This window comes from Ornithorhynchus anatinus, chromosome 4 (genome assembly GCF_004115215.2).
Source record: "Ornithorhynchus anatinus isolate Pmale09 chromosome 4, mOrnAna1.pri.v4, whole genome shotgun sequence".
Classification (NCBI taxonomy): Eukaryota; Metazoa; Chordata; class Mammalia; order Monotremata; family Ornithorhynchidae; genus Ornithorhynchus; species Ornithorhynchus anatinus.
In genome coordinates, this window is record NC_041731.1 from 19,897,022 (window position 1) to 19,923,138 (window position 26,117).

The 26,117-nt window shown below is 44.1% G+C and overlaps 1 long non-coding RNA gene and 1 other non-coding gene across 3 annotated transcripts in view; both read right to left on the bottom strand.

Moving 5' to 3' along the window:
* Positions 1–389: 389 nt before the first annotated feature.
* The window catches only part of LOC103170244, a 161,940-nt gene continuing 136,212 nt past the window's right edge, over positions 390–26,117 (bottom strand). Inside the window, exons 2-4 of one of the 2 annotated variants that reach the window (XR_486050.3) lie at positions 5,493–5,646; positions 601–816; positions 390–512 (exon numbers count right to left, since the gene is read on the bottom strand). This is a non-coding gene — a long non-coding RNA (uncharacterized LOC103170244). The remainder of the gene's footprint in view (positions 513–600; positions 817–5,492; positions 5,647–26,117) is intronic. The other variant, XR_003758901.2, reaches the window with a different exon arrangement.
* On the bottom strand, positions 4,884–5,011 carry LOC114811476. Its single transcript, XR_003759179.1, has one exon. It is a non-coding gene; the product is annotated as a U6atac minor spliceosomal RNA (small nuclear RNA).

Genomic DNA, 26,117 nt, shown 5'->3' on the forward strand with positions numbered 1-26,117 from the left:
GTAAAATGGGGGTTAAGACTGGGAGCACCATGTGAGATTTGCATCATGACCAACCTGATTATCTTGTATCTACCAGAATGCTTAGTACAGTGCCTGGCACATATTAAGCACTTAACAAATACCATTAAAAAAACAACAATAACAAAAAAACCCACACCAAACCTTGTCAAGGAAGGGTTGCAAAAACTACAGGAAGTGGGGACTGAAATGTCCATGCCTGGAAGACAGGGACTGCAGGGTGTGATCCTGGGAAGGGTGAGGGGTGGTGTGTGTGGGTTGGTGGAGGGGAGGTGTGTGTGGGTTGGTGGAGGGGAGGGTACACCCCACAGAGAGGAGAACGGAGGGGAGATTTTGCCTCAGGGTTAGGAAAAAACACCTATAGGGATGGGTGGTTTTAGATAGTTGCTTTTATTTGCTTTAATCCCAGGTAATCTCTCAGTCTGAACAAATCACTCCAGCTGTTGAAGTGGAAAACTCTGAGTTGATAGGTCACTGAAAAAGCCTCCCCTTGCCTAAGGAAAAAGGACAAAAGAAAGACAGTTATTGGCAATCCTGGGCCCCAAAGGGATTTAGATACTTGGATAAATAAATGCCCATTACCTCTCTGCAGGCAAGCAGTTCCTTTAACTGCAAGCCCTTTTCTCTTAGCAGAATCCCACTGAGAGAGCACTCAGCACAGAGGAATTTATCCGTTCTCTAGAGGAAACATAAATCCTTCTCACTCCAGTTGCTGCTAGCCTGTATTTCTGCACTCTTGCATCCATCTGGGTTCCCCTCTGTAGTTAGCACAATTGAATCACTTCTTTCATCTTCATCCTTAAAAGGGAGAAGGTAAGCAAAGGGCTAGAAAAGAAAATCTAAAGATCTCCTAGCTCCAAATCAAGCCGAGGAGACCAAGCCTAGAGGAACAGGGTGGCCTAGTGGAAAAAATCAGGGACCTGGGGGTCAGAGGACCTGGTTTCTATCCTGGCCCTACCCCTCGTCTGTTGTGTCAACTTGGGCAAGTCGCTTTACCTCTCTGGGCCTCAACTTCCTCATGTGTAAAATAGAAATGACTTAATTTTCCTTCCTTCCACTTTGAGAGTGTGAGATCTTTGTGGGTCAGGGATTGTGTCCAACCTGCTTGTATTTGACCTAGCACAGAGTTAGCACTTAACAAATATTTTTATTTGAATTCTGGGTAACAGGAGCCTGGGTGAGGGTCCAAAGTGCCACTAGAAGAACCCAGGATGTTTTTGCTGTTTTGACCCCTCTAGACTGTAAGCTCGTAGAGGGCAAAGTGTCTACCAACTCTGTTTTTTACTGTGCTCTCCCAAGTGCTTGGTACTCTGCACTCAGGTTACACATAGTACTTAGTGCTCTACACCCAGTAAGTGCTCAATAAATACCATTGACTGATTGATTGATTGACAAAGGGCATCAGCACCTGAACTCTAGTGAACAGAGAATGGGCTTGGGAGTCAGAAGGCCATGGGTTCTAATCCTGGCCCTGCCATGTGTCTGCTGTGTGACCTTGGGCAAGTCACTTCACTTCTCTGGACCTCAGTTCTCTCATCTGTAAACTGGGGATGAAGACTGTGAGACCTGTGTGGGACAGGGACTGCGTCAAACCCAATTATCTCGTATCTACCCTAGTGCTTAGAACAGTGTCTGGCACAACAAATGCTCAACACAACAAATGTTTAAGCACAAGTGCTTAACAAATACCATAATTATTATTATTATTGTTACTGCTATGTGACCTGGGGCAAGTAATTTCACTTCTCTGGGTCTCAGTTCCCTCATCTGTAAAATAGGGATTAAGTCTGGGAACCGCATGAGGACCGTGTACTGTGTCCAACCATGGATCTACCCCAGCACATAGTACAGTGCCTGGCACATGGTAAATGCTTAATAAATACCAAGAAACACAAACACACACATAATAGGTTGGACAATGTTATTCAGCAGCCTTTCCTTTTAACGTAAGAGCGTTAGTCTTGCAGAAATTTGCATTAAGGAAAGCTTGCCCTGTCATCCCCTTGCATCTCCCGACTCTTTCCCACCCAAGGGACCAGGGCAAAGCTTGTTGTCGGAAGTATGTTAGCACAGTCTTCACTTCAGCCCTCTTGTGTGTCGGTATACACTCCAAGAACTGAGTATTCCAGAGACCACTTCAGCAAAAATCTTTGCCAGATGCACTCAATCAGAGTTCTTTATAGAGTGCTTACTATGTGCAGGGCACTGTACTAAGTGCTCCAAAGACTGAAAAGGTGGCTTAGGGGCTGTGGGACACTGGCCTACTGTTAAGGGGTTAGGAAAGAAAGCAGGGAAGTGTTTTTCTAGTGCAAGTGATGGAAGAGTTGCACCCGCTCACTCATCCTTTGTCCCTCAGACTGCAAGCTCACTGCAGGCAAGGAATGTGTATGTGTATCCAGGCTCTGCCACTTGTCAGCTGTGTGACTGTGGGCAAATCACCTAACTTCTCTGTGCCTCAGTTCCCACATCTGTAAAATGGGGATTAAGACTGTCACATGGGACAACCTGATTACCCTGAATCTATCCCAGCACTCAGAACAGTGCTCTGTACATAGTAAGCACTTAACAAATACCAACATTATTATTATTTTTATTGTCATGTTGTACCTCCCAAGTGCTTAGCACAATGGCTCTGCACACAGTTAGCCCTCAATAAATACAACTTACCAACAGACTGGCTTTGACATCTCTTTGGTTCTTTCCCACCTCTTGACGTCTCTAAGCATCAATATGTCAAACACTGATCTAAGTGTTGGAGGTGATACAGGATAATCAAGTCAGACACAGTCCCTAGTCCACATAGGGCTCGCAGTCTAAGTAGGAGGGAGCACAGGTATTGAATACCCACTTTCAAAGAGTCACCTGAGGTACAGAAAAGTGAATTGACTTGTCCACAGTCTCACAGCATACACATAGCGGTGATAGGAGTAGAACCCAGGTCCTCTGTGACTCTAAGGGGTGTGCTCTTTTCACTAGGCCACACTGCTCCTCATCTCTCAACCACAAGCCCAATGGCAAATACATGAAGAAAGGAGAGGAAAGAGATGGTTTTCTGTCCCTCACCTAAGTACTGTGGAGTGGGACAGGCAGGGTTTGGAAGCAAGTTTCTGGATGAGGTCCTCAAAGGGGAGGGCATGAAGAGATGAGACATAAAGGAACAATCAGTGATCTCAACATTATTTGACTGTAAGCTCATAGTGGGTAAGGAATGTGTCCTTTATATTGTTGTTTGGTAACTCTCCCAAGTGCCTCATACAGTGCTTTGCATATAGTAAGAGTTCAATAAACTCCATTGATTATTAGATTTCCTTGTCTGTGTGGGCTGGAGCTGAAAAGCTATGCAAACATTTTGACATTGGGAATGCTGGCTGTGGGAAACTGTGGATATCTTTAGCTATTCCAGTGGGATGTTTTTAATGTCAGGGAAAATATACAGTCTCAAAGTAGGAAATATCTAAATTTGACAAGCTTCAGTTTAAATTCCCCTCCAAACAGACAAAGGAGCAATGAAAGCCAGTGTGGTTGGGTATAGACTTAGGAGCAGCATAAGTAATAACCTCAAGGCTTTTAAGAAATATAAATAATCTGGTGACAAGGAGCACTGGGAAATCTACAAAAATAAGCAGAAGGGAGTGAATGGGCAATTTTACTTGGCGCATGGTGAGAGTGATAACTAAGCCCTGCATTTTCACCAACTGCATTAAGATTCTTCTAGCTCTCTTCGTGGTTCACTCAGGAGGAAACAGAAAGTGAGATGAGAAGAGTAGATTGGTTCATCTTTCTTTTTTAAAAAACTCTATCTACAGATGAGTGCATTGTGGGGAGATGCCTAAAGTCATGCTTCTATTTCAGAGGGAGTATAAGGAATTTGTAGTTTTCAAAGATGATATGTAGGATGCAAAGTGTAGATATTTCTTCAGCAAAGTAATCCAGACTCAGATAAAGGTTTACTGAGATTCAAAAATAGCTGAGGAGGATCTTAGATGCTGGTAGATTGAAGCACTGCTTTTACTGCTGAATGAAAAATAGGCACATCAAAGAGTAGATGCTATTAGGTTAATTTTGTAAGTGTTTTATCTAGGTGTTGCTGTTTCAGTGACTTCTATTGTATAAACATTAGAGGTCACCATGTTTTATTCTGAAATGGTGCATATGGAATTCAGGGCATTCATAGTCTCTTATAACCTACTAAGGAATAAAAATTAATAGCCTGGTACCCTTAAGCCCAACTCTAAAGACTGTGGAACTTGGGAAAAGGCAGCTCTTGTGGGGAATCATGGGAAGAATGGTTTAAAATGTAAGCTCCTTGAAGGCAGGGATCTTGTGGAAAAACTCAATTGGACTGCACTTTTCTCAAGTACTCAGTACAGCGCTCTGCACACAGTAAGTGCTCAATAAATACTGTTGATTGATTCCCCTGGCTCCGTTAACACCAGTCAGACTTTTCCCATTCCAAGGTGAACAGCTCCTGCCCATATGTGCTGGTGTGGCCAAAAAGACCAGTGATTGACAGTCACACCCTACTCTGTGGCTTGTACTTTTTTAAAAAATTGTATTTGTCATACACTTTCTAGGTGCCAGGCACTGTACTAAGCACTGCGGTAGATAATAATAATAATAATGTTGGTATTTAAGCACTTACTATGTGCAGAGCACTGTTCTAAGCACTGGGGTAGATACAGGGTAATCAGGTTATCACATGAGGCTCACAGTCTTAATCCCATTTTACAGATAAGGTAACTGAGGCACAGAGAAGTTAAGTGACTTGCCCAAAGTCACACAGCTGACAAGTGGCAGAGCCGGGATTCAAACCCAAGACCTCTGACTCCCAAGCCCGTGCTCTTTCCATTGAGCCATGCTGCTTCTCTAAAGCTTGGTTAGATGCCACGAAGTAGGTGGCAATGCCTTAACCAAATCTGTGTTGTAAAGGTCACTAGAACCTCTTCCATCCTTCTCAAGGGGAGTGCTAACCTTCTCTCCTTTAAGAATTGAAGCAAAGAAAAGTGAAGCGATTTATCCAGGGTTGCACAGCAGAGAAGTGGCAGAGCCGGGAAGGTCCTCTTAGGCCCAAGCTCTTTCCATTAGGCCACGTACCTTCAAGCAGCCCTACTCCCTGAATAGGATTCTAGTTCCTGATCTGTCCTGTTTCCTCCTGACTGAACAAAAACAGAATTCTGCTTGCTTTAGTTTCCCCTCCCCTGAAAACTTACTTTGAGGTGTTTGTTTTTATAGCAGTCATATTTAGGTTTCCTTCATTATGCTTTGACAAAAATCATCCAATAAAAACAGTGCATTAAACACACAATTACATTAAATGACCTTTAAACACAAACAGTTTCACCATGTTTCTGATGGATTCTCTGCCATTACCCATTGCCTTTTTTGTAGCTCTGAACCCACAATCCCATCTCCCCCCAGACCATTCTACATTCCTGCCTTCCCATAAAACATCAACGCCAAGAACAAGGCTTAACTTCGTAGCTTCAATTCTCAGTTTCCATGTCATTAGACCATCCTATTATTTTCCATTTAGCTCTCCACCTTTGGGTGATCCAAGCCCTTGTGTCACACCATCCAGAAGTCTTTGGCCACAGGCAATCTGAAATCCATAGCCCTGGTACAGGAAATCTGCAAGTTGAAAGACAAAAAGGAGAGAAAGCTTAGCATCAAAGACCTTTCCTGGTATGGGGATGCTGGAGAAAAGAGTGAGACTCTGGAACAATCGTAGTTCTCTAATTCGAAATAAGGCTGGAAAAGTGATAAGGAAAAACTTTCCCCATCTCCCCAGGGTCATTGTAGATAGGCCACCTCCGGGAGAGGAGCACTGAATTTTGAGGGATGCCCAAAATTTCACTCTAGTAGGTAGAGAAGCGGTGTTGCCTGCTGGATAGAGCATGGGCCTGAGAGTCAGAAGGATGTGCGTTCTAATCCCGGCTCCACCACTTACCTCCTATGTGACCCTGGGAAAGTCACTTCACTTCTCTGTGCCTCAGTTACCTCATGCGGTAAAATTGGAATGAAGACTGAGAGCCCCATGTGAGACAGGGACTGTGTTCAACCTGATTGGCTTGTATCTATCCCTGCACTTAGAACAGTGCTTGATAAGTAGTAAGTGCTTTACAAATACCATTATTATTATTAATTATTACCAACTGGTTAGATTTGTACTAAGAACTGAACTAAGCCCACCATCAGTTCAATCAGATAGCTAAATCACTATCAGATGGAAATGACTTTTCTCCATTGGCAACATAATCCAGGTTTGAACTGGTGTCCCAGAAGCAAAAGATTCTTGGGGATCATATTCAATCAATCAGTGGGATGTATTGAGCACTTACAATGCGCAGAATAAATTGTGGTATTTGTTAAGCATTTACTATGTGCAAAGCACTGTTCTAAGTGCTGGGGGATACAAGGTGATCAGTTTGTCCCACGTGGGGCTCACAGTTTTAATCCCCATTTGACAGATGAGGTAAATGAGGCACAGAGAAGTTAAGGGACTTGCCCAAGGTCACAACTGACTAGCGGCGGAGCCGGGACTAGAACCCGTGACCTCTGACTCCCAAGCCCGTGCTCTTTTCACTGAATACTTACTAAGTGCTTGGAAGAGAACAGTACAGCAGAATTAGCAAATGCATTCCCTGCCCATAATGAACCTACACTCTAGAGGGGGTGCATTACCAGACCAATTAGGGAAGACACCAGCTATTTCTGCCCTTTTAAACTTTTCCAATTGGTATGTTGAAATGGCAACGTACAGTTTCTGCTGGAGAAAACTTTATCTTCTTGGCTCTGTCTAATATTTCACTGCTCTGTCTCCTGGAGGGATCGATCAGTCAATCAATCAATCATATTTATTGAGCACTTACAATGTGCAGAGCACTATTCCAGTGTGGCTCAGTGAAAAGAGTGTGGACTTCGGAATCAGAGGTCATGGGTTCGACTCCGGGCTCTGTCACTTGTCAGCTTTGTGACTGTGGCCAAGTCACTTAACTTCTCTGTGCCTCAGTTACCTCACCTGTAAAATGGGGACTAAGACTGTGAGCCCCATGTGGGACAACCTGATTACCCTGTATCTGCCCCAGCACTTAGAACAGTGCTCTGCACATAGTAAGCACTTAATAAATACCAACATTATTATCCCAAGAGCTTGGGAGAGTTCAACCCAATTAACAGGTACGTTCCCTGCTCATAACTAACATACAGTCTAGAGGGGGAGAAAGACATTAATATCAATTAAGCAATCAATCATATTTATTGAGCACTGTACTAAACTCTTGGGAGAGTATAACATAAGAATAAACAGACACATTTTCTGTCCACAACTAGCTTTCAGTCAGGGGGGTTGGGAGATAGATATTATTAATTTTTTATTTATTTATAATGAATACATTTATTTAATATGAACAAATAAGTAATTTATAATATATAACTTAAAGATATTTACATAAATGTTGTGGGGTTGGGAGTGGGGCAAATATCAAAAGTCCTAACGTCACAGATCCAAGTGCATGGATGACACATAAGGGAGAAATAGCTGGGAAAAAGAGGGCTTAATCAAAGAAGGTTTCTTGGAGGAGATGTGACCTTAGTAATGCTTTGAAGGTGGAAAGAATGGCGATCTGGCATAAATATAGGGAGGGGGAGGGAGTTCCAGACTAGCAGGAAGTCGTGGGAAAGGGGTTGCCTTCCACTGGTATTTACTGGTTGCTTACTTCATTCATTCATTCATTCCATTATACTAATTACACATTAATTGCGTTCATAGAACTGTAAGCACTTGGGAAAGTACAATATAACAATAAACAGATACATTCCCTGCCCACAACTAGAGTACAGCCTAGAGGGGAATCTATACTGTCTAAAATGTCCAGCGCAGTGTACTAAGCGCCTGGAAAATACAATACAATAGAACTGGAAGATATGATCCTTGCCCTCAAGGAGCTTCCAGTCTACCCCAGCTGTTGCATAAGCGTGTGAGACTAGCACATGGGATGAGAATTTGCATCCCTGTTAGTGGGATGAGAGAAGCTTGTTAGAGTTGGAGAAACAGGGGAACAAGATTATTGGACACTTTGAAGAGCTTTCAAGTTCTGAAAGTCAGGTCAGAAAATGCTTATTTCTTCTGAGGGAGTTTCCCCCTCCAACCTCATCTAGTTTGAAATATATTCATTTCTCCCATAATGAAAAAATAAAGCCTGAAATATGAAACAAACTCTATATTCAGGAAAATTCACAGCATGGCCTAGTGGGAAAAGCCCAGACTTAGATGTCAGAGGATCTAGATTCTAATCCTTGCTCGGCCTTGGGCCTAGAAGCAGGGAAGCAGTGTCGCCTAGTGGACAGAGCACAGTCCTGGAAGTCAGAAGGACCTGGGTTCTAATCTGCAACCTAGGATCTGCCACTCGTCTACTGTGTGACCTTGGGCAAGAGGTATATACCTAACAGCGTGCTACCCAAAATGCATACTGAAAACATGTGTCTGCTCTTTTTTTTAATAGCAGTTGTTAAATGCTTACTATGTATCAAGAACTATCCTGAATACTGGGGTAGATACAAGTTTAGCACGTTGGAGATAGTCCCTGTCCCACATGGGACTCGTAGCCTAAGTAGGAGGGAGAACAGGTATTGAATTCCCAATTCACAGATGAGGAAACTCAGGTTCAAACAAGTTAAATGACTTGCCCAAGGTCATCCAGCAGGCAATTGGCAGAGCTAATATTAGAACCCAGATCCTCTAAATCCCAGGGCAGGTTTTTTTCTTTAAGGCCACGCTCCTTCTCAAAATGATGTTGAAAAACTCACCTGGCATTCTAATCCTAGCTCTGTCACTTGTCTGCTGTGTGACCTTGAGCAAGACATTTCACTTCTCTGTGCCTCAGTTCCCTCATCTGTAAAATGGGGATTAAGACTGTGAGCCCCATGTGGGATGGGGACCATGTCCCACCTGATTATCTCAAATCTAGCCCAGGACTTAGTACTGTGTCCAGCACATAGTAAGCACTTCCAGAATACCATAAAAAAAAAAAAACTGCCATTACACTCTGGATGAACACCAGACCCTGGTCTGCAGAGCTTGGGTTCTGATAAATGTTTCTTACCACTTCAACAAGGCCCACCCCAACTCCACAGCTGCCACTTTCAGCTCCTTCAGCAGTTCCATCAGCATCATGAATGGCCAAACTCAACATCAAATAGAAAACAGAGTCACAGATGGCAAGAGCCTAAAATGAGATCAATCACCCCTCAGTGAAGCCACACTCCACCTCAGCACAGCTGAGCCCAGAGGGACTTGTGACTAGATGGATGTCAGCAGCATGGCCTAGAGGAAAGAGCCCAGGCCTAGGAGTCAGAGGAGCTGGGTTCTAGTCACAGCTCCACCATGTTAGCTGTATGACCTTGGGCAAATCACTTCACTTCCCTCAACCCTCAGTTCCCTCATCCTATTCCAGACATTTAACTTCCTCCTAAAGGTCCCTGACTCTCCGCCTACCCTATCCCTTGCCCCCAATAACAAGGTCACTTACTTCATCAATAAAACTGACACTCATAAGGCGTGATCTCCCAAAAATCTCCCCTGCCTCTCTCCAGTCCTCCCCTCTCCTTCTTCAACTCTCCCACCATTCCCAGCATTGTCTCCAAGGAAATCTCCTGTCTTCTCTCAAAATCCAGCCTCTTCTGCTGTGAATCAGACCTCATTCCTTCATATTTCATCAAAACACTTGCCCCCTCCCTTCTTTCCTCCTTAACTGCCATCTTCAACAGTTCACTCTCCAGTGGCTTCTTCCCCAGTGTTTTTAAAGATGCCCATGTCTCCCCTATCCTGAAAATCAGCCCCATATGCTCTCATAATATCCCGGCTGGATTATTGTGTCAGCCTTCTCTCTGATCACCCTTCTTCCTGTCTCTCCCTGCTCCAGTCTATTCTTCATTCCGATGCCCAGATCATTTTCCTGCAGAAACTCTCTGGGCATGTCACTCCCCTCCTTAAAAACCTCCCATGGTTGCCTATCAACCTCCGCACGAAACAAAAACTTCTCACTCTAGGCTTCAAGGTTCTCCATCACCTTGCCCCCTCCTACCTCTCCTCCCTTCTCTTTTCTACTGTCCACCCTGCACGCTCCACTCCTCTGCCGCTCACCTCCTCACCGTCCCCCGTTCTCGCCTATCCCGCCGTCGACTCCTGGCCCACGTCCTCCCGCTGTCCTGGAATGCCCTCCCTCCTCACCTCTGCCAAACTAATTCTCTTCCGCTCTTCAAAGTCCTACTGAGAGCTCACCTCCTCCAAGAGGCCTTCCGAAACTGAGCTTCCTCTTGTCCCTCTGCTCTCTCTGCTGCCTCACTGCCCCCACCTTCACCTCCACTCAGCTAAACCTCCTTTCCCCCCTTTCCTTCTGCTCCTCTCCCTCTCCCTTCCCCTCCTCTCAGCACTGTGCTAATTTGCTCAATTGTACATATTTTTATTACCCTATTTATTTTGTTAATGAGGTGTACATTCTCTTGATTCTATTTATTGCTATGGTTTTTGTCTGTCTGTCTTCCCCGATTAGACGCTAAGCCCATCAGTAGGAGGGATTGTCTCTGCCTGTTGCCGAATTGTGCATTCCAAGCGCTTAGTACAGTGCTCTGCACATAGAAGCACTCAATAAATACTATTGAATGAATGAATGAATGAATGAATGAATGAAAATCCTCCCTTGGCCCCACAGGTCCCACCACTTATCGTTCCATTTCCGTCCTACCCTTCCTCTCCAAAATCCTTGAGCAAGCTGCCTATACTCCCTGCCTCAAGTTCTTCTCCTCCAATTCTCTCCTTGGATCCCCTCCAATCTGGCTTCTGCCCTCTCCATAGAAACTGCTTTTTCAAAGGTCACCAATGATCTCCTCCTTGCCAAATACAATGACCTCTACTCCATCCTAATCCTCCTTGACCTCTCAGCCACCTTTGACACTGTCAACCACTTCCTTCTCCTGGAAACGTTATCCAGCCTTGGCTTCATTCATTCATTCATTCATTCATTCATTCATTCATTCAATAGTATTTACTGAGCGCTTACTATGTGTACAGCACTGTACTAAATGATTGGAATGCACACTTTGTCAACAGATAGAGACAATCCCTCCTTCATTGACACTCATTCTACTCATTCTCCTCCTATTACTCTGGCCACTCATTCTCAGTCTCTTTCACAGGCTCCTCCTCTGCCTCCCACCCCCTAACTGTGAGGGTCCCTCAAGATTCAGTGTGGGTCCCTTCTTTTTTCCATCTACACCCAATCCCTTGGAAAACTAATTCACTCACATGGCTTCGACTATAACCTCTATGCTGATGACACCCAAATCTAATTCTCCAGCCCTGATCTCTCTCCATCTCTGCAGTCTCACATTTCCTCCTACCTTCAAGACATCTCTAATTGGATCTTCACCTCAAACTTAACATGGCTAAAACTGAACTTCTTATGTTCCCAACCAAACCCTGTACCCCCAAATCACTTTCCCATTACTGTTGACAGCACCAGTCGTGGGTTCTAATCCCAGCTCTGCCACTTGTCAGCTGACTGACTTTGGGCAAATCACTTAATTTCTGTGTGTCTCAGTTACCTCATCTGTAAAATGGGGATTAAGATTGTGAGCCCAATGTGGGACAACATGATTACCTTGTATCTACTCCATTGCTTAGAATAGTGCTTGGCACATAATAAGTGCTTAACAGTAATTCATTCATTCATTCAATTCTATTTATTGAGCACTTATTGTGTGCAGAGCACTGTACTAAGCACTTGGAATGTACAATTCAGCAACAGATAGAGACAATCCTTGCCCAACAGCTGGCTCTAACAGCGGTCTAAAAGGGGGAGACAGCAAAATAAAACAAGTAGTCAGGCATCAATACCACCAAAATAGATAAATAGAATCATAGATATATACACATCATTAATAAAATAGAGCAATAAATAATATATACAAATATCCACAAGTGTTGTGGGGAGGGGAAGGGGCAAAATTAGAGGGAGGGAGTAGGGGCAATGGGGAGGGGAGGAAGGGCAGAGGGAAAAGGAGGGCTCAGTCTGGTAAGACCTCCTGGAGGAGGTGAGCTCTGAGTAGGGCTTTGAAGAGGGGAAGAGAGAGTTAGTTTGGCAGCTGTGAGGAGGGAGGGCATGCATTCCAGGTCAGTGGTAGGACGAGGACCAGGAGTCGACTGTGGGGCAGGCAAGAACAAGGGACTGTGAGAAGGTTAGTAGTAGAGGAGCAGAGTGTTAGGGGTGGGCTGTAGAAGAAGGAGAAAAAGGAGGTGAGGGAGCAGGGGGCAAGGTGAGGGAGAGCTTTGAAGCCAAGAATGAGGAGTTTCTGTTTCATGATACGAAGGTTGATACATAACCACTGGAGGTTTTTGAGGAGGGGAGTGACATGCCCAGAGTGTTTCTGTAGAAAGATAATCTGGGCAGCAGAGTGAAGTATTGACTGAAGGGAGAGACAGAAGGATGGGAGATCAGAGAAGAGGCTGATGCAATAATCCAGTCAGTACATTATAAGAGATTGTACCAGCAAGATAGCAGTTTGGATGGAGAGGAAAAAGTGGATCTTGGTGATTTTGTGAAGGTGATTTTGTGAAGGTGACACCTGCAGGTTTTGGTGATGGACTGGATGAGTGGGGTGAAAAAGAGAGCAGAGTCAAGGATGATACCAAGGTTGCGGACTTGTGAGATGGGAAGGATGATAGTGCAATCCACGGTGATGGGAAAGTCAGGGAGAGGACAGGATTTGGGAGGGAAGATAAGGAACTCAGTCTTGGACCTGTTGAGTTTTAGGTGGCAGGTGGACATCCAGGTGGCAATGTCCTGAAGGCAGGAGGAGATACAAGCCTGGAGGGAGGGAGAGAGAACAGGGGAGGAGATGTAGATTTGGGTGACATCTGCGTAGAGATGATAGGTGAAGCCGTGAGAGTGAATGAGTTCACCAAGGGAGTGAGTATAGGTGGAGAACAGAAGGGGACCAAGAACTGACCCTTGAGGAACCCCTAGAGTTATGGGATGGGAAAGGGGGGAAGAGCCCACCAAGGAGACCAAGAATGAATGGCCAGAGAGATGAGGAGAATCAGAAGAGGACGGAGTCCTTAAAGCCAAGGTTGGATAACGTGTTGAGGAGAAGGAGATTGTCGACAGTGTCAAAGGCAGCAGAAATGCCATCATTATTATTATTATTATCCTTCCTGTCTCACAAGCCCCTAACCTTGGCATTATCCTTGACTCCTTTCTCTTGTTTCACCCATATCTTCAAGCCATCACTAAATCTGGTCAGTTCTACCTTCACAACATCGCCAAAATCTGCCCCTTCCTCTCTGTCCAAACTGCGACCACATTAATGCAAGCACTTATCCTATCCCACATTAATTATTCTATCAACCTCCCTGCTGATCTCTCTGCCTCCTATCTCTCCCCACTCCAGTCCATACTCCATTTTGCCGCGCAAATCATTTTCATTCACAAACGTTCAGACCATGTTTCCCCACTCCTAGAGAAACTCCAGTGTTTGCCCATCCAGCTTTGTATTAAACAAAAACTCCTCACTATTGGCTTTAAAGCACTTATTCACCTTGCCTGTTCCATCCTCACTGTGCTACTCTCCTACTACAAGTCAGCCCCCACACTTTGTTTTCTTAATGGTAACCTTCTCACTGTACCTCGATCTCATCTATCTCTCTGCCCACCTCTTGCCCACATCCTCCCTCTGACCTGGAACACCCTCCATCCTCATATAAGACAGATAATTGCTCTCCCCCACTTCAAAACCCTAATGAAGGCACATCTCCAAGAAGCCTTCCCTGACTATGCCATCCTCTCCTCCTCTCCCACTCCCTTCTGTGCCACTCTTCCTTGCTCCTTCACTCATCCTCCCTCCCATCCCCACAGCACATATACATATATGTAATTTATTTACTTTTCTATTTATTTTATTTATATTAATGTCTGTCTCCTTCTCTAGACTGTGAGCTCATTGTAGGCAGGAAATGTGCCTGTTGTTATAATGTACACTCCCAAACACTTAGTACAATGCTTTGCATGCAGTAAGGGCTCAATAAATATGACTATTTTGTGGGGGTACAGTGCTTTGGGGTACAGAACAGACAGAACAGTGCTTTGCACTTAGTAAGCACTTAACAAATAACATAATCATTATTGTTATTAGCCGAACAAGGGTGGTAGGATGAGCTGAAAGGGAGACCCCCAAAACCAAGGGAGGCAGAGAAAATGTATTTAAGGTGGAACAAACTATAGCTCCTTAAAATACTGCTTCACACCTGGGGCAGACAGAGGAGTAGAGGAAAATGCAGGAGACACTGCTAAAAGACTGTGAAGCATGAAGGCACAACGAACTTACGAGAAGTAGCATGGCCTAGTGGAAAGTGAACAGACCTGAAAGTCAGAGGATGGGGGTTCTAATCCGGGTTCCACCACTTGCCTGATGTATAACCTTGGGGTAATCACTTCACTTCTCTGTGCCTCAATTCCCTCATCGGTAACATGGAGATTAAGACTATGAGACGCAGGTGGGACAGTGTCCAGCCTAATTACCTTGTTCTACCCCAGCACTCAGAACAGTGCTTGGCATAGTAAGTGCTTAATAAATACCACAGATATAATTATTATTAACAGAAATTTAGATGACATGATTAAGGTGACAGCAAAGCCAGAGACAAGCTGTGTGTGGTAAGTCAAACATGCACCAATAGGTGAACTTCACTGCCAGTGGCATCTTTATGGCAGTCACCACCCTGCTAGATGCTCCGTACAGGTTGAATTGGGGGCACCCAACTCTGTGACAGAATCTGGCAAGATCAATCTACTTTCCCAATAGGCTTGGGAGCAGAATGGCCCAGCGGATAGAGCATGGGCTTGGGAGCCAAAAGGACCTGGGTTCTATTCCCAGTCGGCCACATGTTGGCTGTGTAACCTTGGACTAGTCACTTTACTTCTCTGTACCTCAGTTACCTCATCTGTCAAATGGGGATTAAGAATCTGAGCTCAATGGGGGCAGGGATTGTGTTCAATGCAATTACCTAATATCCTTGTATCTACCCCAGCACTTAGTACAGTGTCTGGCACATAGTAAGTGCTTAACAAATACCACAATTATTATTATTGAGCCTCACGTGGGACAACCAGATTACCCTCTATCTACCCCAGTGCTTAGAACTGTGCTCGGCACATAGTAAGCGCTTAACAAATACCAACAGTATTATTATTATTATTACTACTGATAAACCATGCGCTATTTCTTTTACGTGATTCAGAGTGTACAGCTTCTGTTGCACTGCCAGTCAGTTGGTAATATTTATTGAGCACTTACTGTGTGCACAGAAATGTACTAAGTGCTTGGAAGAGTACAACAGTTGCATTGTGCAAAGTATCATCAGTTTATAGAGGATCTCAATTTTCTGTCCCTGCCTTAGCCTGCACACTTGCTATGAACCATCTGAATGTCCCTTTCAAAAATACAAAAAGAGAGAAGCCATATGACTCTCTGAACTCATACCTCATACCTTATATTGCAATTAAAGAGGATAAAACTCCAGTGAGTTCCAGGGTCCTTCGGTCTTTCATGCCAGCATCACCCTGGGGAACAGAATTAATGGTTCCAAAAGGCAAAGAGGGGAGAGATGACTTCATTTGGATTCCCGGCTTCAAGACCTGGCTTTTCTGGAGATCTACCCTCGGTCTAGATGGAGGAAGGCTTGGGTATGCATGTTGGCCAGATAAGCTTGGTCCAGGGACCCTGGAGTCTTAGATCTGAGTCAGAGGGTCTCTTGCAGGTTGGTAGTGAATCGGAAGGACTCTGAGTCCCTTCTGGGCTTTGCTCGTCACCAAGGAGGGGAGAACCAGTCTCCTCCTGGAAGAGGGGCAGCTCTTTCTAGGCTGTATGCTCTCTGTGGGCAGGGAACACATCTATCAGTTCTGTTCTATTGGACTCTCCCAAAGACTTAGTACAGTGCTCCGCACACAGTAAGCACTCAATAAATACCATTGATTGACTGATTATTAATGTCTGTAACGCCCTCTGGACTTTAAGCTCCTTGTGGGCAGGGAATGTGTCTCATCAGTTCTGTTCTATTGGACTCTCCCAAGCACTTAGTATGGTGCTCTGCACTGAGTAGGTGTTCTGTGGGAGGGGAGATGGACTATGTCCAACCCAATTAGCTTGTATTTTCCCCCAGCGATTATTATAGTACCTGGTACTTAGTAAGCACTTAAATGCCATAAAAAATCTTAACCATGATACCCTCTGATGTCTGACTCACACCTCACTATGGTGAGGTAGAGTGAGACAGACAAGCTATCACCCGCTAAGGCTATGCCTTCAATCAATTAATCCATGCTATTCATTTGACTGCTTACTATGAGCAGAGCACTGTACTAAGCTCTTGGGAGAGTACAATCCTACAGAATTAGCAGGCATGTTCTCTGCCCATAACAAGTTTATGTTCTAGAGGCACTTTCTGTGATAAAGGTTGTATTCTGAAGAACCATTTAGGTTACCCTGCATAGTAGGCAGGGTGAGAAGGAATCCTGAAAATAGCTAGCTAAAATGGGAGGCAAAGACCACAAAGACTAATAAGGCAGTTTTCCTGGGAAGCTCCCACCTTGTTTGGCTATGACTTATTATTGGCTTTGTGTTACAGTCATTTTGGTCCTGAGTTGACTTTGTACACATAGTGCTTGTGTGCACTTTGCACTGTGTTATACTCCATGCTCCAGGAGTAACACAGGGTGAGCACTTGCATCCTTTGGGCATCTGATCTTCACCCCACAGTACATATGTACATATCTATACATAATATATTTATTATTATTGAATGTTGTTGAGTCATTTCTGATTCAAAGTGACTCCGTGGATATACTTTCTCCAGAACATCCTCTCCTCTGCCATAATCTGCAACCTGATGGTTCTTCCGTTATTGTTGTTATGGTCTCTATCCATCTAGCATAGAACAGTGCTATGTACAGTATAGTACAGTACAGTTCATCTGTGCTCAGTAAATACAAGTGAATGAGTGAATCTAGCTACTGGTCTGCCTTTTCCATGTCTTCCCTGGACTTTTCCTAGCATTACTGTCTTCTCCAGAGAATTAGCCCTCCTAATGATGTGTCCAAAATATGCAAATCTAAGTCTATTAATTGGCCCTCCAAAGACCACTTTGGCTTAATTTGCTCTAAAATCCATTTTTTGTTTTTTGGGAAGTCCACGATATTCACAAAAACCTTCTCCAACACCACATTTCCAAAGAATCGATGTTCTTGCTATTCTGTTTTTTCACCATTCAGCTTTCAGAGATAATATACTACAAATTATTCATTCATATTAGTGTCTGTCTCTCCCTCCAGACTGTAAGCTCATTGCGGGCAGGGAACGTGTCTTCCAATTCTGTTGTTTTGGAATGCCCCAAGCACTTAGTACAGTGCTCTGTATACAGTAACCACTCAATAAACTTGGTCAGTTAACTGAAGACAGATTGTCCCTCTAGAACCTAAGCTTGAAGTGGGCAGGGAACTTATCAACTGATTCTGTAGTATTGGGCTCAGTGGAAAGAGTCTGGGCTTAGGAGTCAGAGGTCATAGGTTTGAATGCCGGCTCTGCCACTTGTCAGCTGTGTGACTGTGGGCAAGTCACTTAACTTCTCTGTGCCTCAGTTACCTCATCTGTAAAATGGGGATTAATTGTGAGCCTCACGTGGGACAACCTGATTACCCTGTATCTACCCCAGCAGTTAGAAGAGTGCTCTGCACATAGTAAGCGCTTAACAAATACCAACATTATTATTATTACTCTCCCAAATGCTTAGTACAGTCAGTAAGCACACAGTAAGTGCTCAATAAATACCATGATGATAATGAGGATGATGATGATAGTGAATAAGAGCCTATGAGTAGTTTACTGAAAACCATTAGCACTACAATCAATTCCTTACAGGGCCTCAGTTTTAGAACTTCATCTCTGCCCTGAGTCCCCTCCATTGCTCATGATAATAATAAGTATGGCATATAATAAAATAAATTGTGGTATTTTTTAAGTGTTTACTATAGGTAAGGCACAGTACTAAGTTCTGGGGTGAATACAAGGAAATCAGGTTGGATGCAGTCTTTGTCCCATATTAGGCTCACAGTCTTAATCCCTAATTTGCAGATGAGGTAACTAAGGCACAGAGAAATTAAGTGACTTACCCAAGGCCACACAGCAGATAAGTGGTGGAGCAGGAATTGCTTACTATGTGCCAAGCACTCTACTAAACATTTGGGTAAATAGAAGGTAATCAGGTAAGACAGTGCCTGTCCCACATTGGGCTCACAGTCTAAGGGAGAATAATAATAATAATAAAATAATAATTGTAGTTGTGAGAGATAAAGCTAGGACAAAATCCTGAAGCGCATCATGTGCTTTACACTAGAATTTGGAGAAGACAGAATTAGCTCAGAAGAGTTTATTATGTACTACCTAAGAATAAACTCAGTGAGCTACATTGAATGCTGCATGTATGTTTATTAGACCTGGCTTGCCTTTTTGGGTACAAGTGAAGCCTTTTGGATATAGTGGGCTATATACTTACTCACGGCCTAATCCCACCTTTAAACAATGTACCTTTCAGTTTATAATATTTAACCAATAATAGGAGAGCGCAAATAACGGTGCCTCCACTTTTCATACCGCAGTAGACGTAAAACAGCTATGTCTCACACAAGAAGTCCTCTTCTAAAGTAACTGAACAACTCAAGAATGTTTGCTAAAGCTCAGCTGGGAGAAGCTGAAGTTTAGAGACAAACTCTTGCTCCCAACCGTTAGGCTCAGGGCAATGTTTAGGGTATCAAGCGGCCTCAACAGAACTCGGTTGACATGTCATATTAAGAAGCAGCATTGTCTGGTTGTTAGAGCATGGACCTGGGTTCTAATCCCTGGTCTGCCATTTGTCTGCTGTGTGACCTTGGGTAAGTCACTTAACTTCTCTGGGTCTCAGTTACCTCATCTGTAAAATGGGGATTAAGACTGTGAGCCCCATGGGGGACAGGGACTGTGACCAACCTGATTAGCTTATATCTACTCCGGTGCTTAGTACTGCACTACCACATAATATGGTCTTAACAAAAAACATTTCAAAATATCACATGAACCTCTCTTAATAACAGTCGTGGTATTTGTTAAGAACCTACTATGTGCCAAACACTGTACTATGCACTGGAATAAATACAAGATCATCAGATCCCACAAGGGGCTAACAATCTAAGTAAGAGGGAGAACAGGAATTGAATCCCCATTTTACAGGTGAAGTAATTGAGGCCGAGAGAAGTGAAGTGACTTGCTCAAGGTCATACAGCAGACAGTGGCAGAGCTGGAATTAGAACCCAGGTTCTTCTGAATTCCAGGCCCATGCTCTATATATTAGGTCATGCTGCTTCTCCATAAAATGGGGATTCAATACCCATTCTCCCTCCTATTTAGACTTTGAGGCCCATGTGGAACAGGGATTGGGTCTGATCTGATGATCTTGTATCTACTCCAGCATGGCCTAGTGGATAAAGCCCAGGTCTGGGAGTCAAAAAGACCTGGGTTCTAATATCGGCTCCTCCGCTCATCTGCTGTGTGACCTTGGACAAGTTGCTTCACTTCTCTGGGCCTCAATTCCCTCACTTGTAAAATGGAGATTAAGGCTGTGAGCCCTGTATGAGACACGGACTAGGTTCAACCTGATTACCTTGTATCTATTCCAGCAATTAGAACAGTGCCTGGCACATAGTGAGCGTTCAACAAATATCATTGAAAAAAATGGAACAGGGAGGTCACCACAGTCGTATATTTGTGATTTTCCCCTGTTGCCTTCAGTACCTCTAGAGTAGATGTCTCAAATTCCACTCCCTCCACGTGTTCATCAGACCCCATTCCTTCACCCTTTTTCCAAACTCTCACCGCCTCTTTTCTTCCCTCCCTAACAGCCATTTTCAACCATTTGCTCTTCAGTGGCTTCTTCTCCACTGCTTTCAAACATGCCCATGTCTCCCCATCCTAAAAAATCATTCCCTTAATCCCACGGTTCCCTCCAGTAATCACCCCATCTCCTCCCTATCTCCCATCCCCATCTCCATCTCCTTCCTATAATTTCTCTCCAAGTTCCTTGAGCAAGTTGTCTACACCTGCTGTCAAAATCCCTCTCCAATTCTCTCCTAGGCCCATTCCAGTCTGGCTTCTGTCCCCTTCACCCCATTGAAACTGCACTCTCAAAGGTCACCATTTATCTCCTTCTTGCCAAATCCAATGGCCTCTACTCCATCTTAATTCTCCTTAACCACTTAGCTACCTTTGACACTGTGGACCACCCTGTTCTCCTGGAAACATCCAACCTTGGCTTCACTGACTCTGTCCTTTCCTCATTCTCCTCTTCTCTCTCTGACCATTCATTCTCAGTTTCCTTTGCAAGTTCTTCCTCTACCCACCTCCTAAGTGTGGGTGTCCCTCAGGGTCCAGTTCTGGGTCCCCTTCTACTCTCTATGTACCACCAGCTCCCTTGGAGAACTAATTCACACCCATGGCTGCAACTACCACCTCTATGCAGATGATACCCAAATCTACATTTCCATCCCTGATCTCTCTTCCTCTCTCCAATCTCACATCTCCTCCTGCCTTCAAGACATCTCTACTTGGATGCTTTCCTGTTGCCTCAAACTTAATATGTCCTAAACAGAGCTCCTTATCTTCCCACCCAAACCCTATCCTCCTCCCGACTTTCCCATCCCTGTAGATGGCAACACCATCTTCCTGTCTCACAAACCCGTAACCTTGGTGCTGTCCTCGACTCCTCTCTCTCATTCAACCCACATATTCAATCTGTCACTAAATCCTGTCAGTTCCACCTTCACAATATCGCTAAAATCCACCCTTTCCTCTCCACCCGAACTTCTATCATGTTAATACAGTAACTCATCCTATTCCTCCTGGACTACTGCATCAGCCTCCTTGCTCTCTTCCCAGCTTCCTGTCTCTCCCTACTCCAGTCCACACTTCACTCTCCTGCCCGGATCATTTTTCTACATTCAGGACACATCATCCTGCTCCTCAAAAAACTCCAGTGGTTGCTCATCCAGCTCTGCATCAAACAAAAGCTTCTTGTCATTGGTCTAAAGCCTTCCACTACTTTGCTCCCTCCTACCTCACCTTGCTTCTCTCCTCCTACAACCTAGCCTACATACTTTGCTCCTCTGATGCTAACCTTCTCACTGTGTCTCAATCTCTCCTGCCTCACCACCGACCTCTACCCCCCATCCTGCCCTTTGCCTGGAGCACCCTCCCTTTTCAAATCCAACACACAATTACACCCCCCCTTCAAAGCCTTAATGAAGGCACATCTCCTCCAAGAAGCCTTCCCAGAGTAAGTCCCACTTAATCTCATCTGTCTCTCCCTTCTGTGTCACTGTGACTTGCTCCCTTTGCTCTTCCTCCTTCCTAACTCCACAGCACTTTGTACATTTCTGTAATTTAATTTATTTGTATTGATGTCTGTCTCCCCACAAAGACTGTAAGCTCACTGCGGGCAGAGAATGCCACTGTGTATTATTATATTGTACTTTTCCAAGTAGTTAGTGCTGTGCTCTGCACACAGTAAGTGCTCAATAAATATGATTGAATGAATGAATGAAGGATGTGCAGGGAGTAGAGTGCCCAGCTGCCCCATCCCTCAGTGCCACACTCTCAATAAATCCCCCAAATCTGGACACTAGCTCAAGTCTGGGAGGGTGGGTGGGCTATCCTTACTGAACATATTTATCATCTCCCATTAGAGACCATCATCCACTATTTAGGCATTTACATGATTGCATGCAATGTTTATGGTCATGCTTCTTGTTTGACAGTTGTTTGCTTTACAGAGATAGGGGAATTTCACTCAGAGGCACCATGTGTTCTCAGCACTTGGACATGGGCTGACTGTTGTCCTGGGCTTCCAGGGCTTTTTTCACTGCTGGAAGGATTACAGATAGATGTAGAATGGTAAATGTCACATCTCATCCACCTCCTACTTCATTCCCACCAATGCAAAAGGCTAGATAGAACCATAAAATCTACCGTTACGCTGTACACTTCCAGGTGCTTAATACAGTGCTTTGCACCCTGTAATTGCTCAATAAATAAAATTGAATTAATGAATAAAACTGGCTGGGTTGACCAGATCCTGCCCACCGTTCCACTTAGACTGGGATTCCCATGCGGGACAGGGACTGTGTCTGACCTAATTGCCGTGTATCTCCCCCAATCCTTAGGTCTATGTTTCATACCTAGTAAGCGCTTAACAAATACCATAAAAAAAATTGGTCAGATGTGTGAACTGGAGCCCGTGGAGGTGAACTTGATCTCTGGTTCGCTCCAGCTCCTGAATCCACAGAGCAAGGAGGAAGGAGTGAAATCAGTCGGTACTGAGAGAATTCAGACAGTTTCAATTTTCTGCCTATAGGATTGAGTTATTGCAGTCTGATGAAAACGGATATCCAAAATACCTGCATTTCCCTGATCAGTCAATTGATCATTAAAATTTATTGAGTGTTTACGCTAAGCACTTGGGAGAGTACAATACCATAACCCTGGAAGAAATGTTCCCTGCCCATAAGGAGCTGACAGTTTGTAGTGACAGTCTACAGTCAATCAGTCAGTGGTACTTTATAGAGAACTTACTATGTTCAGAGCACTGTACTAAATGCTTGGGAGCATATAATCCAGCAAATCTGGTAGTCACGATCCCCATTCACAATGGGCTTAGAGTCTAGAGAATCCTTGTGGAGGTGCAGACTTGCTCTCAAGAGATTTGCCCTAATACTCACTAAAAAGAAATGTCTAATGTGGAAGCCCTCGAGGAAGCAGTGTGGGTAAGTGGTTAGAGCCCAGGACTGGGTCAGAAGGACCTGGGTTCTTTGTACTACTATTACTACTTTGTAAGCACTTTAAACATACAATTATTATTATTAAAATTGCAAGGTCCTGAAGGATAGAGTCTGTGTGTTTGGCTTCCAACGTACCAGCCCAAGTGCTTAGTATAGGGTGATGCTTATGGTAGGTACTCATCCTGGCTCTGCCACTTGTCAGCTATGTGACTGTGGGCTTAACTTAACTTAACACTTAACTTCTCTGTGCCTTAGTTACCTCATCTGTAAAATGGGGATAAAGATTGTGAGCCTCACGTGGGACGACCTGATGACCCTGTATCTACCCCAGTGCTTAAAACAGTGCTCTGCACATAGTAAGTGCTTAACAAATACCAACATCATTATTATTACTCAATAAATGTGTTGGATCGATTGATTGGTTGATTGGCAAGTGAAAGGTGGAATCAGTGTTTGATTTCCTAAGTCGACTCTCTTGGATGTGTGAACTGATTTCATTCCAGTAAACATCATGCTTCAGGAAGGCTTCTTTTATTGTTTGGCTTCAGGACTGTACCAGGATTCTGAATCAGCCACAAGCAAAGTGTTTAAGAGCTCGGCCTGGAGAGTCGGAGGACCTGGGTTCTAATCCCAGCTCTGCCACTTATCTGCCATTTGACCTTAGGCAAGTAATTACCCTTCACTGTGCCTCAGTCCCCTCATCTATAAAATGGGGAGTAAGACTGTGAGTGCCCTGTGAGACAGGGACTAAGTCCAACCCTATTATCTTGAATATAACCCAGTGCTTAGTACAGTGCCTGGCACATAGTAAATGCTTAACAAATACCACAGTTATTATTATCATTACGTTAGTAAAACACACTTACAGGGGGTTTTCCCCGGATTGATTATTTCATTTAATGACAAAAATGTGTTTCTGACTTGACATCAATAAACTTATGCTATTCTTCTCCCATTAAGTCTAAGACTTGGCCATTACTCTCATTTTGAAACAATGTTTGTGTTTGCTCATTCTTGATCTGCCACTCAGTGGAAACCCAGGCTCCATATGGACAAGGCCTTCTTGGACCAGGATGTCAATCTGTGGTGAGTTGGAGGTAACGTTATTCTCATGACCTTGAGAATCTTCCCCTCCAAATCTGCACATTCATCTTACTTCAGAAGGTGTAAATGTGAAACAATACACTCACTTGTGGGCTATATATTAGAGACAAACACGGTAAGACTTTATCTAAAAATGGCAAAGGAAAGAAACTGATTTCAGGGGTTGATCATGCCAACATTACAGTGAAACAAACAAAAAAGTGTCTAGCCACTGAGAGGTTAATAGTTTCACTTCCATAATGGGATTTTCATGCCATTTTAGTGCCTGAATCAAAGGTTTCGAATGAATTTCTCAGATGATGTCTGAAGACTGCTTCTCTCTGGCTTCTCTGATGGTGGGATGAAACTCACATCTTGTGACTGTCCCACCAAATGCATTTTTTAAATGGTATTTGTTAAGCGCTTACTATGTGCCAAGCACTGTACTGAGCACTGGGGTAGATACAAACTAATCAAAAACAAATACCAACATTATTAATAAGGTTGGACACAGACCCTTTACCACCTGGGTCTCACAGTCTTCATCCCCATTTCACAGAGGAAGTAACAGGCACAGAGAAGTGAAGTGACTTGTCCAAGGTCACACAGAAAGTAAGTGGCAGAACATGGATTAGAATCCAGGTCCTTCTGATACCCAGAACCATGCTCTATGCACCAAGACTTACTACTTCTAGTTGGGCAGAGAATTTGTCTGCCAACTCTACTGTACTGTCCTTTCCAAAGTGCTTAGTACAGTGCTCTGCACAAAATAAACTTTCAATAAATATCCTTGAAACACATCACAGTGTTTCTGTTCTGGGAGTCTCCTTGTTCTTCCAATTGGTCTTTCAATCAGCAAACACCTTACTGAGCACCTGTGTGAAGAACATTATACTGAACACCTCCTATATACTAATTTTTTACTGGACACGTGCCAAATAACACTGTACTGAGGGCCTCTTGCATGCAATCACTTTACTGGACTCCTAATGTATGGAGAGGACTTGCACGAAGTGCTTAGGACTATAAAATGGTCAAAAAACCCCCAACTCAGATTCTGACCTCTTTCATTCATTCATTCATTCAATTGTATTTATTGAGTGCTTACTGTGTGCAGAGCACTGTACTAAGCGCTTTGAATGTCCAATTCGGCAACAGATAGACACAATCCCTGCCCAACAATGGGCTCACCATCTAAAAACCTCAAGGATCTTCAATCTATTAAGGTCAGAAAACCAGACCCAAATCATAGGCAGACAGTGGGAAGAAGAAGAAAATATAGATACAAGTGGTAAGAACCAAAATAAGGAAAGAAATAATTGATTTATCCAAGCTCTTAGTACAGTGCTCGGCTACATCCACTCCATCCTGGCTCGGGGAGTCTTGGCTCAGAGCTGGGGAGAAGGTCAGCCCATTCCCAGAGGAGCATTGGGTCCCAGGGCACCTCTGGCTCTGCTTCTGGCTCAGAGTCACAGGGCAGGGTGTTTTTATACCTTTTTTGGAAATGGTATTTGTTAAGTGCTTACTATGTGCCAGGCACTGTACTAAGTGCTGGGTTATATACAAGCTAATCAGATTGGACACAGTTCATGTCCCTCATGAGGCTTACAATCTTCAACCCCATTTTACAGATAATGGAACTAAAGCTCAGAGAAATGAAGTGACCTTTTTTTTGGTATTTATGTGCTTATTAATACTAATACTGGTACTAAGCGCTGGAGTAAATGCAAGTTAATTGGGTTGGGCACAGTCCATGTCCCACATGGGGCTCACACGCTTAAAGCCCATTCTACAGATGAGATGACTAAGTCCCAGAGAAGCTGTGTCTTTCCTGAGGTCACCCAGCAGACAGATGGTGCATCAGGGACTAGAATCCAGTCTTTCTGACTGCAAGGCCTGGGCTCTATCCACTAGGCAACCCTGCATCACAGGATGCAGCCCAAGCCCCCTAAGGTCCTAGTCCCCTCCCACACGCAGTCTCCCTGCCCTGGCCGAGAGCCACCAAGCCAGATGTCAAGAGATATAGTCATTCCAGCCTCTGGGAGGGAGGGGGGCATGTGGATGAATAATTTCCCCTTCTCAGATCTTGTTAGTGTTGGCAAGCAT